The following is a 12,080-nucleotide window of genomic DNA, read 5'->3' on the forward strand; positions in this document are numbered from 1 at the left end:
CCTTGTTGTCTCGGATTCTCCAGCATCTGCAGTTCCTACTATCTCTGTTCTCAATCTTTCTTTTGTTGGTGATTTGTATTTCTGTTTGGATTTTACCATGTCCCTAATTTCCCTTGTTAGCCATGGTCTGACCACGTTTCCAGTTTTATTTTTATGCTGACTGGAATTAATAACCTTTGTCATTCATCCATGCATTCTCTAAATGTTTGCCCTTACTTTTCTTCTGTCATCTCCAAATAATGATCCCTAGTTTATCGTAGCCAACTCACGCCTGATACCATCCTAGTTTCCTTTGTTTAAACTCAGGACTCAAGTCTCAGAAACAATTATGTCAGTCTCCACTGTATTGAAGAATTCTGTGCTGTTGTGGTCATTCTTCCCTAAGGGACTATACCCAATTTGTCAGTGCCTTTTATGCAATGCCCAATCAAGAATGGCTTTATCGATTCATAAAACTCGCCAACAATTCATTCCTAATGGTGTTCTGCTGATTTGATTTGCTGGATGTGTTCTACAGATTGAAGTCACCCATTATTACTGCCTTCCCTTTATTACTTACATCTCTAATTTCCTTTTCAAATTCTTCCCCAATGTTACTGTCACAGTTACGGAGTCCATATACCATCCCTACTATTACCTTCTGCCCCTTGGGTGTTTATAAGCTCAAACTGTACAGATTCTACTTTGCCAGAGCTTTGTCACAGCCACATTAGTTTCCTTTATAATCAGCAGTTCCTTTTCCTTATTGTCTGGCCTTTCTCAAAAACTGAAAACCGCCGAATGTTCAATTCCCATTCCTGGTCACCCTGCAGCCATGTCTCCATAATGCCCACTGTTTCAAGAGTACTTAGATCTATTTGCATAACTAATTTATCCATTTTATTATAAATGCTCTGCACATTAACGTACAAGGCCTTAAGAACTGTTTTTAGCATTTTTAGTCCCACTCCCTGTGGCACTACTTGAATCTGGCTCTCGAATTCTCTGCCTGTCAGGTGCTTTCTGTCTTTAGATTTGTCTCTGTTAAGTGTCCGCCTATATACGTCCCATCCTCTTGCAGTTTGAGTTTATATTCTCCATGGGCGCACTTTATTGGATGGTGGAACAGGTTGAATGGTTTTGAATGGTTTAATGCTGGCCCAAATGTTTAATTTTGTAGTAAAGGTCTAGAACGATTCTCTCGAGTTACAAGATTAAATGGAAGAGCTTTAGAACATGAGAATCTGATATGCACAGAATTGGGAGGCTGTGGATTAATCTCCAGAGTTAGTCATTGGGGTGAAGACTCAGGGTTGGAAAGGGACTTGAACAGAATGGGTATAATGGGGATTATTTTGTTGACCGTCAGTAAATGCTGACATGAATTCAATGGGCTGTTGTGACCGATAATTGATGTTTTGTTTTATGCCACAGGCCAAGGAGGAGGCGAAATTGGATGCAGTTTGTGTGGGTAAAGTCAGTCTGTCATGTCCACCAGGTCAAGGACAGATTCATCGCATTGTCCTGCTCCATGATCAACTGCATGAGCTACACAGCCGCCTGATCTCCTAGGCAACTGCACCCTGTGCCTCCTGCACTGCCCTCAGCACAGAGATCTATAGCACTCATCTGGCTGATTCCTGACCTTTGTCTCATTTATCACTCTGTCTGTGTGTGTGTGTGTGTGTGTATGTGTATCAGTTCATGGACAAAGCTCTGTGGTTACACACTACGTGTTTGATATTAACCTCCTGCAGCCTCAGTAACTTCTGGTCTGCCCATTCTGCATCTCTGATATTTTAACCTGACTTGCAACATTAGAAAAACCAGATCCAGCATTCCAGTCTTCCACACAGTGAATCCTTCCCAAATACTCATTTCATTCAACCAAGGTCAGAGAGCCTTAACCTTGGTAAACTTTAACAAATGTAACTTCTCACACATCCCTTATAAATGATGTTGAGGTTAATGTGCAATATGTTGCTGCTTGTCTCCCTTGAATCAGTGACAGTGTTTGGACTGAGAATGCCAGTCCCTGGTATTGTTGCACACTGCATTCTGATCACTGGGGCTTCACTTCTTCATCCAGTGAATGGTCACTGACCTTGATCAAACTCAGTGCCTGAAAAACTTTCCTACTGGCCTCAGTGGAGGTGGTGGCAAGAGGAGGATTCTGACTCAAACTGAATGTGGACAACAACCGACTGCTCTCTCACCCTGCCCACCCTCCTCTCTCAAAGCTCCATGTCTTACCCTGCCCATCTCCCATGCTCTCTCTCTCTGGGTCTCTTTCTCCCCCTGCGTCATCCATTCATCCTTTCATGTCTCTCTCTCCTTATCTCCTTGAATGTCCCTCCCTATCCTCCACGTCCCCCTTTTCGTTGGGGAGCTGGTATTAATGGAGTTAGTGATTGAAAAGCAGTGACTGGTTGGATTTTGGATTGTGACTTTGTGACTATCGTACAGGAGCCTGAAGTGATGACACTCGGCAGTGTTTGAGCTTGGCTCCAATTCCTGGGTCACAGTAGTTGCTTCATGTTGAGGATGATTTACAGTGAATGAGTTTGTTGTATGTTCATTAAACTCAACCATAATTAATCACTCCATATGAAATAATGTTATCAGATTAATTCTTGAATAAACGGCCTGTTGCCTGAATATTCTCTAATCGCTTGTCTTGGGATTTTCTTTCTGTCATGTTGTTGTGCAGAACATTAGTATTGCTGAAAAATGTTGCATTTTGTTGAAGCTTTTCACCTTGTCCCCATCAGGTCCATTTGACAAGAATTTGTACAGTGGGAGAGAACGTTGACTGGTTGTCAAGTGGTCTCTGCAGTTTATTTTAATGGATCCAGTCAATGAGCTGTACGGAAACAGATTTATTTACTTCTCATTCTGTTGCCACCAATTCCCAATCCATGCTGGTTTATTACCCCAATCCCATTTGAATCCATTTTTCCCAGAAGCCTCTCGTGGGACCTTATCAAAAGTGTTCTTGAAATTTAAATACCCACATAGTCTTGTTGGCTCTTATCTACTCTACAGCTTAAATCCTCAAGATCACCAATGGATTAGTTGAGCATAATTGCCCTTTTTATAGAATCTCTATGATGTGGAAGGGGGCCCTTTGGCCCATCAAGTCTGCAGTGACCCTTGAAGAGCTTCCCAACCCAACCCAACCCAGGCCCCTACCCTATCTCTGAAACCCCACATTTAACAAGTCAATCCAGCGAAACTGGACTGTGGGAGGAAACCCACACAGACACAGGGCAAATGTGCAAACTCCAGTCAGTCACCCAAGGTTGGAATCAAACCGGAGTCCCTGGCACTGAGATAGTAGTGCTAACCACTGAGCCACCAGATTAGCCATGCTGGATTTGTGCAGTCCTGTTAATGCTTTCCAAGTATTTTGTCAGACGGACTACATTTCCACCAGAATTCAGAAGGATCTAGCTGAGGAGATTGTGGAGGCATTGGTGGTGATCTTTCAGGAACCACAGGAGAGGTTCACTGAGAGCTGGAAAATGGATAATGTAACACCCCCATTTAAGGGAGGGAGGCAGAAGACAGGAAACTGTAGGCTGGTTAGCCAGACCTCAGTCTTTGATAAGATTAAGAGTCCATTATTAAGGATGAGATTGTGACATACTGGGAAGTGCATGGTGAAATAGGGCTGGGTTAGTACAGCTTCATCAAGGGGAGATCATGCCTGACAACTGTTAGAATTCTTTGAGGAGGTAACAAGCAAGTTAGACAAAGGAGAGCCAGTGGATGTGATCCATTGGATTTACAGAAGACCTTTGACAAAGTGCTGCACAGGGGGCTGTGAAATAAGATAACATGGTGTTACGGGTAATGTACTGACATGGGTAGAGGATTGGCTGACTGACAAAAGGCAGAGAGTGGGGATAACGGGTCTTTCTCAGGATGGCAGTCGGTGACTAGAGTTCGTCAGGGGTCTGTGTTGGGACCACAACTATTCACATTATACTTTAATGAACTGGGACACAGGGACTGTGGGCATTGTCGCTGAGTTTACAGATGACACTGATTGGGGAGGGACAGGCAGTGTTAAGAAAATGGGGAGGTTGCAAAAGGACTTGGACAGGCTGGGAGAATGGGCAAAGAAGTGGTAGAAGGAGTATAGTGTGGGAAAGCACGAGGTTATACACTTTCAAGTGAAGAATAGAGGCATAGACTATTTTCTAAATTGGTAATCTGAAGCACAAAGGAATTGGGAGTCCTAATTCAGGATTCTGTTAAGGTCGACATGCAGATTTGGTTGGCAGTTAGGAAGGCAACTGTAATGTTAAGAAGGTTGGAATACAAGAGCAGTGATTTTGCTGAGGCTGTATAAGGCTCTGGTCAGACCACACTTGGAATATTGTGAGCAGTTTTGGACTGTGAGAGGAAAGCAAACCACCCCGTGAAAACCCACACAGTCACCCAAGACTGGAATCGAACCTGGATCCCTGGAATTGAGAGACACTGGTGCTAACCACTGTACCACCCCCAATAAGGAGGTTCATGTGAATGATTGTGGGAATGAAGTACTTGTCATTATAAGGAGCACTTGAGGACTCTGGGTCTGTATTGTGTGGAATTTAGAAGGATTGGGGGGGTGCAGGGGTGTGGGGGGTTGGGAATCTGATTGAAACTTACAGAATACTGAGAGATAGTAAGAACTGCCGATGCTGGAGTCAGCGATAACCCAGTGTGGAGCTGAAGGAACACAACAGGCCAGGCAGAAAATTTTCTGAAGAAGGGTCCTGACCTGAAACGTCAACTTTCCTGTTCCTCTGATGCTGCCTGGCCTGCTGTGTTCCTCCAGCTCCACACTGTGTTGTCTCAGAATACTGGATAGAGTAGATGTGAAGAACATGCTTCCACGAGTAGGAGAGACTGGGACCTGAGGGCACAGCCTCGGAGTGAAGGGACAGCCCGTTAGAACTGAGATGGGGAGGAATTTCTTCAGCCAGAGAGGTGGGGGGTGAATCTGTGGAAGTCATTGCTACAGAGGGCTGTGGAGGCTGAGTCACTGAGTGTATTTAAGACAAAGATACATAGGTTCTGGATTGGTAAAGGGATTAAAGGTTAAAAGTAGTAATTTTTATTATTTTTGGTGCGGATAGGTAAATTCACCAGGTGATTTTGCAGATACAGAGGATTTACTGTTTAAAAAAAAAAAAAAAAAAAAAATTACTGCCCTCATCTAAACAACTGGTCACTGCTGAAAAATTCAATCAAGCTGGTCAGCTGTGACCTCCCCTTATCAAAGCCATGCTGACCACTCCTGATTAATCCCTGCCTCTCCAAATGCAGGTTAATTCTGTCCCTCAGAATTACTTCCAATAGTTTCCATACCACTGAGGTTAGACTGACTGGCCTGTAGTTTCCTGGCTTATTCCTTGCTCCCCTCTTGAATAATGATACCACACTGGCTGTCCTCTGTTCCACGGGCACCACTCCTGTGGCCTGTGAGGAGCACAAAATTATTTACCAGTGCCCCCAATGTTTCCTCCCCGGCTCACTGAACAACCTGGGACACATTTCATCTGGCTCTAGATATTTATCTGCTCTTTAAAGAATGCTACCTTTGTCCTCTGACTCCACCCACAAATTACCACAGTTGACTTTATGGACCATTTCCCACATTCTCCTTTTAAATGCGCGAGCATCGGAAGTGGCATCAGTGGTCGTTTCTGCACCACAGAAGAGGGTGGGGGACAAAAGAAACCAAGAACCTGGCGATAGATGGATCCTAGCTCCGGCGACTCTGGTGTACCTGGAAAATAACTTGGGATTTTCCTTTACCTGCCAGTATCCTTTCTTGACCCCGGTCAGCTCCCCTAATTTCCTTTTCAAGTTCCCTCCTCTCCACCTTCTGCTGTTTTGAGCCCTCAGTATCTGCCATAAACCTCCTTTTTCCCTCTTAATCCTCAAAGAGTAATAATCTCTTAAAGGCTGGGAATCATCGAATCCTTAGTGTAACGTGTTGGCCCTGTACTGTCTATCATTCCTTCTTGAATGCATCCCACTGTTTGAAGAAAGATTTACCTGAAGGCATATGCTCCCAGTTTACTCTGGCCAAGTCATATCTGATCTTATTAAACCCCATGCCACAGCAATGACTCCATTAGCCCATGTTTTAATTTGTGCGCTCAACTCATTTGCCTTGATCAGACTCCCCTGTATTACAATAAATACAATCCAACCTTCCCAAACTCCCTTGTGCTTTCCTGACTCACTTGTTGTCTCTAATTTTGGTCTCTCATCTTCCCCTGCTCAGACACTCTACCTGGATCCCATCCCTCCGACAGCACCAGCAAACCTTCCAATAAGGATGCTGGTCCCATTCCAGTTCTGGTGTAACCAGTCCACCTTGCTTAGGTCCCAACCTCCACCCTCCACCGCCGCCCCCCCCAAAAAAAAACATCCCAATGCACAAGCAATCTAAAGCCTTCCCACCAGGACAAGATCTCCAGCCACACATCCAGCTGGGCCAACCACCTCTTTCTATACTTACTCATTCGCGCATTGCACAGGAACTAATTCAGCCATTACAAACTTTTAATGTTCTGTTCCTTATTCTACTTCCTAGTTCCCTAAATTCTGCTTGTGAGATCTCATCACTTTCACAACCAATGACATTGTGGTACATATTTGTATCAATCTGTCTGTTTACCCTCCCCCTTATGAAGTTGGGTAAAGCATTCATGAACTGGAAGGCTGGTAAAAATGACAGTGGGGAAAAGAGGGCCAAGGTCCCTTTAAGAGCTTGTGCTTTGTCTGTGCTCGGTCATTTCTAAATGCAGGTGCACAGCGTCTGCCCGAATGGAAACACTTTGTATAGAACAGCTGTACAGCAGCTTTTTCCAAGTCAATGGCCGAGTAGTACTATCGCTAGCTTTTTAATCCAGAAACCCAGGTTCAAATCCCACAATGGCAGATAATAGAAATTGAACGTAACTCAAATACAAATTTTTATTAAGAAGCTAATGATGACCATGAAACCATCGCTGATTGTTGGAAAAACCTTTAGGGAAAGAAATCTGCCATCCTTACCTGGTCTGACCTACATGTGACGCCAGAGCCACAGCAATGTGATTGATTACTGCCCTCTGGGCAATTAGGGATGGACAATAAATGCTGGCCTAGCCAGTAATGCTCATCTTGTGAATGAATGTTTGTTTGTATTGAGACAGTCTTTGTACCCAGTTTAAACAGTGAGATGTTGAAGTAGTCATCTTGGAAACAGGGAAAAATATTTAGTGATGTGTCCCAGGTAGTGGGATGAGATGTCGACAGCACATCTTGTGCCTCAACTAGCAATAACTATCTCCATCTTGTGTCTAACCATCACTGGTTTAAATGCATTACTACTACTGAATCCCTCATTGAACAACCACCAAGGGATTACCACTAACCAGAAACTCAACTGGACTCATCACAAACAGTGACTATAAAACCGTAGGCCATTCAGCCCATCAATTCTGCTCTGCCATTCAACAAGATCAGGGCTGATCTTGTAATCCTCAACCCTACTTTCCTGCTTTTTCCCATAACCTTAGATTCCATTACTCAAAGCTGGGACTGATTTTAATGACCCAGTCTTAACAGTCTTCTGCAGTGAAGAATTCTACAGCTTCATTCATCTCGAAAGAAATTCCTTCTCTCTAAACTGGGTGACCCCTTACTCTGCAGTTAGACCTCTGCCCCTACAATTTCCCATAAAGGTTAAACCACCTCTCTGCATCTACCTTGTCAAGTTCTCTCCTCCAAGCGTTGTATGTTTCAATAAGATCTCTTGTAAACTCCCATGAATACAGGTCCAGCATTACCCAACCTCTCCTCATAAGACAGTCCCTCCATACCCAGTATAAGTCTAGTGATACTCCCATAATTTTCCCAGATAAGGGGCTCAAAACTGTTCACAGTATTCCAGCTGTGGTCTGATCAGCATTTTGTAGAGTTTTAACAAAAATGTTCTACTTTGATATTCCGTTCTTGTTGAAAGAAAGTCCAACATTGTATTTGTCTTTTTGATTCCCTACTGAACTTGGAGGCTGGCTTTTTGCAATTCAAAGATGAGGACTCCCAAATCTCTTAGTTCTGTAGCTTTATCATCTTTCTCCATTTAAATAATATTCAGCTCCTCTATTCTTCCTAGCAAAGTACAAAATCTCACAATTCTACACATTCCATTTCACACCTTTCTATTCCACTGTCAAGCTTTTACCCACTCACTTGCCTTTCCACCAATTTTTGGTCTTCATTACAAACTTGGCTCTGGTGCATTCATGTTCTTCATCCAAGTCATACTGGAGATAAATGTGACCTCGGTTGTTCGTTTGCTCACCGAGCTGGTTTTTTGTGGTGTGTAGACATTTTGTTACCATATTAGGCAACAGCATAGACAACCTGGTCAAATTGCTGCATCAAATACTATCAAAGACTAAAGACCCCATACCGACAGTAAACAAGACCAATGTGATATACAGAATCCCATGCAGCAAGCGCAATAAACATTACATTGGACAAACAGGGAGGGCCGGAGGGCCGAAGGGCCTGTTCCTGTGCTGTAATTTTCTTTGTTCTTTGTTTGTTCTTTGAAGCTGATGACCAGGATACATGGACACCAGCTGGCAGTAAAAAGACATGACCAATATGTTTGTTTCCTCTCCACCTATCCTCTCCTCTATCCATCTTCTATCCGCCTCCCACTCTCTCCCTATTTATTTCAGAACCCCCTTCCCCTCCCCCTTTTCTGATGAAGGGTCTAGGCCCAAAACGTCAGCCTCTCTGCTCCTATGATGCTGCTTGGCCTGCTGTGTTCATCCAGCCCTGCACCTTGTTGTCTCGGATTCTCCAGCATCTGCAGTTCCTACTATCTCTGACCAATATTCACTTGTCTCGATACACTCAGAGAATGAGGGCCATCAGTTTGACTGGGACAAAGTGACTATACTGGGACAAGCGAACAACAGACACGCAAGGGAATTTCTTGAGTTGTGGTTCTCAACACAGGACTCCATTAACAAGCACATAGAAACAGACCCCATATACAGACCGCTGCTGATTAACAGAACCAGAAGAAACAAGACACACCACACCAGAAAATCATAAATTTGTAACACAGCAGAACACCAACGCTTCGATTAGAGATTGCCCTGATGTTCTCTAGAAGGGTAAGAAAATGTCTGCACACCACAGAACCACCAGCTCAGCAAGATAACAAACAACTGTATGCACAACCCGAGCTTCAAATTATCACTAAGACCTCCATTAGTTACAGGATTCCATCATGAAAATTACTCCTTTGAGTGCAGCTCCAAAAAGACAAGAACTTCACATTAAAAAAAACACTTTCAATAGTTTGATCACTAGACAGGCCACTCACAATGGTAGAATAGGATAATACACCAAGCATGCTGGGAAATCAAGCCAAGCGTTGGTCAAAGTATCTGTGCAAAGATACTGAAATAAACAAGCTACAGACCCTGACACGCTGCAGCTTCAGACAGCACAATACACAAGTGACTAAGGAACAAAAACACAAGTTGCTGGAAAAGCTCAGCAGGTCTGGCAGCATCTGTGAAGAGAAAAACCAGACCTGAAACATTAACTCTTGTTTTTTCCTTCACAGATGCTGTCAGACCTGCTGAACTTTTCCAGCAACTTGTGTTTTTGTTCCTGACTTACAGCGTCCACAGTTCTTGTGTAAAAACTGAAACTGACTAAGCCTATTTACCAGGACAATAGGAAACATCAAGCTGTTTCCAGAACACGGGGACACAGAGATCCTCCCAAAGGGGAGCGGTAGCTTCCAAGGATAAGAATCACCACAACAGCACCATTGGGAGCAGTAACTCGACACCAAACACCGTGTGAAGAGTCGCCCCGGGACAACCAGGAGATGAAGACCAGATGACCATCACTGTGTGGATTAAGGTCAAGGTCTAGTGTGGTGATGTTTGATCATTCCAAGCTAAAGTACAAGATACTTAGATTTACTGTATTAATTGTTAATTTGTAGCATAATTGTTATTATTAGTATTAATTGTGTTATAATCAAAGATCATTTCTTATTACTATTAAGCGTCGACTCACAGTCCTTCATGGGATATACAGGCTAAACACACTGTGTGCCAAGTACATCAAGTCACAAAGAACCAAAGTTATTATGATCGATAGGGGATCAAAGGTTACAGGGAGAAGGCAGGACAGTCGGGTTGAGAAACATATCAGCCTTGATTGAAAGGCAGAATAGATTCTAGGCTGAATGGCCTCATTCTACTCCTATATCTTGTAGGATTATAAACTTCTGAAAGTGTTAATTTGCCAGGGCATGGCCAGCTAGCAACCACATGAGGAAAAATAGTTTCCCAAGATGTTTTCCTCCCATATGTAAAACAAAGCATGAAACTGGCATTACTGGATTTTATAAAAGTGCATTTGGAATTTCAACACAAATATCTTTCTTCAACTTGTCAGGGCAGGAAATGCAAGGTGGGTAGAGCTGTATCAGAGAGAGTGCCTTTGACAGTGTGAGAACTGGATAGTTTCACCACACCAAATGGAGAAGCTATTCAGACTGTGTACTGGTGTTCGCATCAGGGTTGTGAGACCTTCCCCAATACCAGGAGGAGCTGTCCCAATGATCAATTATTCGGCTCTCAAATTAAATGTGCATCAGCAGAAATATTAAATTGTAGAGAAAAGTCTCTGCACAGACTGTTAGAAGATTTTTGTTGTTCAAATCCAAGATCACACTCACACTCACACACACAGTTCTGAGGAAGAGTCACCAGACCCGAAACGTTAACTCTGATTTTTTTTCTTCACAGATTGTGCCAGACCTACTGAGCTTTTCCAGCAACTTTATTTTTGTTCCTGATTTACAGCATCCGCAGTTCCTTTAGGTTTTATTGTGTAATTAGTTTTTAATCAGGAAATTTTAAGAAGTATCTTTTAAAGAAATATTTTCATTCTTCTTTAGGGTAAGGGTGTTGAAATAAGATTTATTTACAGTCTCCTGGAGTGCGATTGGGAAGTTTGTCAAGATGAGAACATGAAGCTATTAACTTTGCAGAAACTAGGATGAGCAAGTTGGCTCAAAATTTAGATACAAACAGCAGAACTCAGTTCACACATGACAGGATAGGTCAGATGCAAAAAAAAAGTTTCTCCTAGCAAAAGGAGTTTGTTTAGAGCAGTTACAGGGATAAGCTACCTCAGTAGGGTTTTCAGTTTGTGAAAATTTCTAGGGTGCTTTGGATACTCAAAGCTGAGAAATTGCAAGATGTCATTGTGTGTCATTGAAAAAGGTTATGCAGCTCACAGGACCAGAACTGGAAAAAGAAACCGGAAAAAGTCAGTTCATAGATTTACTAGGGATGAGAGATTATATTGTTGCCTGGTATGGAGGGAAGGTCTTATAAGGAAAGGCTGAGGGTCTTGAGGCTGTTTTCGTTAGAGAGAAGAAGGTTAAGAGGTGACTTGATAGAGACATACAAGATGATCAGAGGTTTAGATAGGGTGGACAGTGGGAGCCTTTTTCCTCGGATGGTGATGGCTAGCACGAAGGGACATAGCTTTAAATTGAGGGGTGATAGATATAGGACAGATGTTAGAGGTAGGTTCTTTACTCAGAGAGTAGTAAGGGTGTGGAATGCCCTGCCTGCAACAGTGGTAGACTCGCCAACTTTAAGGGCATTTAAATGGTCATTGGATAAACATATGGATGATAATGGAATAGTGTAGGTTAGATGGGCTTCAGATTGGTTTCACAGGTCGGCGCAACATCGAGGGCCGAAGGGCCTGTACTGCGCTGTAATGTTCTATGTTCTCTATACGTTCAAAATCCAGAGAAAAGTATCAGGGATTAGATGGGAATTTTGGTTAGTCAGAGTCATGCAGTATGGAAACAGACCCTTCAGTCCAACCGGTCTATGCCAAACATAATCCCAGCTGCCTGTTCCTGGCCCATCTCTCCCCAAACCTTTTCTGGGTTTATCCAGCCAAATGAATGAAACCTATTAAACTGACATATGTCATGAGCTTGGTTTATTTAATCATTTATAGTGCGGAAGGATGTTGCA

Source organism: Rhincodon typus, chromosome 1 (assembly GCF_021869965.1).
Source record: "Rhincodon typus isolate 14 chromosome 1, sRhiTyp1.1, whole genome shotgun sequence".
Lineage (NCBI taxonomy): Eukaryota > Metazoa > Chordata > Chondrichthyes > Orectolobiformes > Rhincodontidae > Rhincodon > Rhincodon typus.